The sequence below is a fragment of the Sinocyclocheilus grahami genome, unplaced genomic scaffold, assembly GCF_001515645.1.
Source record: "Sinocyclocheilus grahami isolate Dianchi unplaced genomic scaffold, SAMN03320097.WGS_v1.1 scaffold211.1, whole genome shotgun sequence".
Taxonomy (NCBI): Eukaryota; Metazoa; Chordata; class Actinopteri; order Cypriniformes; family Cyprinidae; genus Sinocyclocheilus; species Sinocyclocheilus grahami.
In genome coordinates, this window is record NW_015505390.1 from 987,439 (window position 1) to 993,070 (window position 5,632).

The window sequence follows — 5,632 nt, forward strand, 5'->3', positions numbered from 1 at the left end:
GGGTCGATCGCGTCAAAAAGCCAAGGGCAAGCACTTATCCATCTGCGCCACTGAAGCTGATGTTTCACAGCCACTTTTAACTAAATGTAAATAGACACTCCGTATTTTTAATTCCATAGTAAGGGCAATTCATACAATACATTTAAACTGAGCTACTTTAATACCATCTCCGAACTTTCTACCACGACTCCGCTGTTCTTCGGCTGGTTCTTCCTGTATACGTTGATTGACAGATGTCTCGTCCAGTCAGCGGTGAGTAATCCCAGACCAATGGCGCTGTATCAAACTATACCTACCTCTTCCGCTTTGTCTGATTTGTCGTTGTGTTTTCTGACTTGTTATTTTGTTTTCGAATTTGTCATTGTGTTTTCTGACTTGTTATAATGTTTTCTGAATTATTGTTGTGCTTTCTGAATTGTTATTTTGTTTTTTAGACTTGTATTTGCATTTGTAATTTGTTATTTTGTTTTCAGAATTGGGATCTGCTTTGCACTTCTCGGCCACCGTACTTTCTTACAAAGGACAGTAAAAGCTGTTTGCGAGAGACGCTGCAAAAGAAGCAAAAATGACAGAGCCAACCTTTACAAACTATTCAGTAAATTTTGTACTTTGGTGGTATCATCATGTTCTAGGAATGACAACACTTGTCTCTGTTTCCAAGGATAACAGGCATTTGTTTTATGGTCGTGCTTCTGATCTGTACCTTTGTGAATCATACTGTTGTGTTCCAATGAGTGTGATTCATTTGGTCTCTGAGCGAAAGAGTTTCCTTTGCATCCTTCTTTCTCTATCTCTCTGGAGGTTTAGATAGGTGTGATTCTATAGAATGAAGGAGGAGATGAGTTTACCTCCGGAGTTATTTATGGCGCTCAGGTGAGTCATACTTGGTGTTTAAACTCTGGAAGTTAAGTTGATTAGAACAGAGTTGTGCTGCTATGTTTTAGAATTATGAATAAGATAGTGAGAAGAAATCAACACCATCTATGAACGTAGGAAGTCTTTTTCAATAATTAAGCACTTTCAAAAATCTCAAACCTTCTGTCAAACCAAGAGAGTAATGTTGCCTATTCTGATTAAACAGGTTGTTTGAAATGTATGTTTAGTTGCAGGTTTTTTGTTTGATTTGGGATTTTTAAATGCCAGATTCTCAGAAGAAAAAGCCGGAAAGGCAGTGGCTCTTTCTCAGGGCAACAGGTTTTGCTCTGAAGAGCTTGTGTTTACCTGCTGCTTAGTTATGGGGAAATGAAAGAGAAGGTCAGGGAGTAAATATCTGAATCACAGTACATCCACAGTCTGAATGCTAAAGCAGAAGACTATGGGCACAGTAATGGGCTCTTCACTTTTGAAGTTAATCCAGGGTCATTTTAACACTATTCATGGTTTACCTTACAAGTGAAATTAATTCTGGTTCATCAGGTTTTAAGATTTCAAACTGTCTTCAGTGTTACATGATCCTTCAGTCATTCACATATGTTGATTTGGTGCTCAATAAACATTTCTTATTATTATCAACAGTGAAAACAGTTGTACTACTTAACCATGATACAGTTTTGTATAATTTTCTAATGAATAGAAAGTTCAAAAGAACAGCATTTATTTAAAATAGAAATAATTTTGTTTGTATAATATACATCTGAACCAATGCTGATAATGAAATGTATCAAAAAAAATAAGAGCTAAGAAAAGGGCATCTTTTGAGCAATACATTTTTCCTCTGGACTTGTCTTTATGTGGAAATGTCACCACGCAAATGCACTCCTGTTGTCTGAAGAAAACTAAAAACTGAGACAACAAAGGAGGAAACACAAAGGAGCATTTGTCATCACTGTTTGACTTTTTTGACTTTTTTTTTTGTCTTTTTGATGTTAACGCTGAAAAGTGTATGACAGTTTTTGCAACTGTGAGACACCCATTAATATTTAATAAGGAGACTTGAGACAAAATAGGAGGGTGCTGAACCCCTTTCATAATTGCAAGTGTAAAACACTGCTTATTTACTTTCACATTACCCCTGCCCTCACTTTCTTGTCATGTCCAACGTATAAACAGAGGAAACACACTTAGCAGGAAATTTTCATTAGCCACTTCCTCAAGCAAATCAGCAGGCTAATTTCTTTCAGACAGACCCTTCCATTCTGGGGAGACCAGAGATTGTTAAAACAAGCTTTTATGCAAGTGAAGGGAATGAGTGTTTTAGTGTAATTTTATCTCTCTTTGAAACTAGGCAAATATTAGATTCTGAATGCACACAACTGTGGTTTACCTTCACCTGAAGTTACAAAATCTGCCCTGATTATCTGTGGAATGTGTATTTCTTTGTATACAGTACAGTATGTGTGTGTGTGCAGTGCAGTCTAGTCAAGACATTATAAGACTGCCATTTTATTTAAATGATTCCTACTTTAGAACCACCATCAACAGTCACGATGAGGAAGCGCTTTATGCATAAATCACACATGCCAACTCTCAATTTCTCCTTTTCCTCTTAATAGTCAGGGGTGGTGAGTCACGGTCTGCATTCTTCCTACTCACCTCGTATACATTGTCTCCTTCCTGGTATTTATTGCAGTTTTTTTCCAGCTTTGAGTGTTTGATGGAACTAAACGAGGGTACTTGTGAGAGAGAATATATTCATAAGACCTGCATCGTTCCACAGATTCACCGATCATGGGAACATCCACAATGCGTAAAAAAGCTGTAGAACGTTTGCTTTAATTCATCATGCTGACTCAGCCAGCTTCTGTTGTGTCTCCATGTGTAACACAGGTCAAGCAGATCATGGAGGAAGCAGTCACAAGAAAGTTTGTTCATGAAGACAGCAGCCATATTGTCTCATTCTGTGGTAAGTCACTGAACATACAAATGTTGAACTGAAATGTGTTGGCAGAAAGATTTTACATTTGTTATTAACCCCAAGTACCTTCTCATGCTTTATTTTGGTGTTCTAAGGCATTGCGTCCTGAAGGGACGTTTTTGCTTGAAGTGCTTTTTCATTTTACAAACAGTTCCACCTACATTACATTACCTGGTGCAGGTCCTGAGTTATTCTTGTTTAGAATGTTTTATCCGCAACCTTTGTACACAGAATAAAAAGGTCTAAACAATACACAATAGATTTCATTTTAGAAAAATACTTGAGAAGCTCTAATAATGTTCCATTGTCATTCAGTGTCATTCAGACACTTATATTCATGTAAAAATTTAAACATACTTATTCTGACTTGTACATATTAAAATATATAAAAGAATAAGTGAGAATACTAATTTTTTTTTGTATTTTAAATGAGCAAAAAATCTTGCTGACAAAGTGGCAAAACCTAGGATAGTGGCAAAGTTTAAAAATGTGAGATTACAAGTAATTAGTATTTGGGTTCAAAGTACACTCTAAAAAATGCTGGGTTGTTTCAACCCAACGTTGGGTCAAATATGGACTAACCCAGCTGTTGGGTTAAATTTTTAAATTAAAGTTTTAACCCAAAAGTTGGGTTAGTCCATATTTGACCCAAAGTTGGGTTGAAACAACCCAGCATATATATAATTAGTCTTATATAATTAGTCTTTAAATATGTCATAAATTGATTCTTGTTGTAAATATGCCCGACAAGACTGTTACACTGAATGACATTTTAGTTGGTATCTTCTGTAAATCATGGTAAAAATGTAAGATATTTATTTTTTGCTCAGAAAAAAAACTATTTAATTAAACAGGACACATTCTAATGTATTGGAAAACAACAATTCAAAGCTGTATTACACTTAGTGTTTTGATGCTTGAAAAGCCTTTTTCATCTTTGACCCATACACTACTGTTTTGGATCTGTACTTTTTGTTATTTTCTTTTTTTTAAAAGAAGTCTCTTATGCGCACCAAGGCTGCATTTATTTGATCAAAAATATACTAAATACAATAAAAAAAAATTATATTATTACAATTGAAAACAACTGTTTTCTATTTGTAATTTAAAATGTAATTTATTCTTGTGATGACAAATACGAATGTTCATCTCTCTATTTGTTCTCAATTTAATATCACGCATTTAATAATGTCAAGGAGAAACAATTGAGATATTAAAGAGATCGAATTTTTATTTTCCATGGGAGGCTCTGGGAATCATCTGTGTTTCAGTATCTGCCAAATGATGGGCAGCTTGATGGTTTGGCTGGTTCCCAGGTAGCGCGAACATTCAGCATTTAACAGGGCTTGGAAGGCACCAAAGCACATTAATGTCAAAAAGGAGAAGTGTCATGTTTATTGAGTCTAGATTAACATAGAGTGATAATTTCAATGTAAATGGACCAATAAGTGAATGTGTAATTGATCTTGTTGCAGTAAGTGCTGCCCGCTGTTTGTCAGCAGAAAATATGACCACATAATAAAGTTATCACTCTTCCACACTCACCTTCTCTGTTGCTGTGCAAATTCACATCAAGGTACCATGACATGATGTTTAATGATCGAGCAGAGCGTAAACAGAATAATTGAGTAGTCAATAATAATTCAGTTTCTGCCAGGTCATATTCTGCCTATTAGGTGAAGGCTTTATAGCCCTGTTCAGCTTTTATTATTGTTTATTCACATTTACATTTTATGTTTTCTAAACAGCTTTTATTACTCCAGGATGCTGGCAACCATACCACCTTCTCTGGAATTTAATCAGCACAGCTCTGTGAGGGGTCAAACGCTGTTGGCAGGTTTGCAATGTGTGTAAATTAGACTCTGCATCCAAGCGATTATTGTTCTAAAAAGTGTCTCGTCAGGGTAGAACAAAATCAACAAAACCTTGCAGTTCAAGCTCACAGAAAGAGCTAGTGGAACTTCTTTCTTTAACTCTACTGTGGTGTTTCTGAGTAACACCAATCAAAGTAACTTTTGGTTAATTTGGTTAACATTTTCCTTGCTCCTTTGTCCACCTCCTCCCCCTCCTTCATCAACTCTAACAGCTGACGACTTTGCAACGTTCTTCATTAATAAAATTAAAACCATCAGTGCACAATTTTCCACACCACAATCTGTCAAGCACATCTTACCAGCAAACATACACTTGTTCACATCCTTCTCTTCACTCTCTGAGGCAGAAGTCTCCAAACTCATCCTTTCTAATCATCCTACTAGTCCACTTGATCCTATTCCATCTCATCTCCTTCAATTTCTCCTGCAGTTGTACCTGCACTCACTCACATCATTAACACATCCCTTCACACTAGTGTTTTTCCCTCAGCATTTAGACAGGCTCGTATAACCCCACTACTTAAGAAACCCACCCTTAACCCATCTCTTTTACTACTACAGACTGGTTTCCCTTCTTCCTTTCATTGCAAAAACACTTCAACGAGCTGTGTTCAACCAAGTCTCTGCCTTTCTCACACAGAACAACCTCCTCGACAGCAACCAGTCTGGTTTCAGAAGTGGACGTTCAACCGAGACTGCCTTGCTCTCAGATGTTGAAGCCCTAAGACTGGCAAAAGCGGATTCCAAATCTTCAATACTTATCTTGCTGGATCTGCCCGCTGCTTTTGACACAGTTAACCACCAGATCCTCCTGTCAACCCTATTGGCAAAGGGCATCTCAGGAACTGCACTCCAGTGGTTTGAGTCTTATCTCTCAGATAGGTCCTTCAAGGTATCTTGGAGA

At 36.8% G+C, this 5,632-nt stretch overlaps 1 long non-coding RNA gene across 1 annotated transcript in view; it reads left to right on the forward strand.

Moving 5' to 3' along the window:
- Nucleotides 1-2,842, forward strand: part of LOC107595930 (uncharacterized) — a 15,868-nt gene extending 13,026 nt beyond the window's left edge. Inside the window, exon 3 of the long non-coding RNA XR_001610318.1 lies at nucleotides 2,767-2,842. This is a non-coding gene — a long non-coding RNA (uncharacterized lncRNA). The remainder of the gene's footprint in view (nucleotides 1-2,766) is intronic.
- Nucleotides 2,843-5,632: the final 2,790 nt, after the last annotated feature.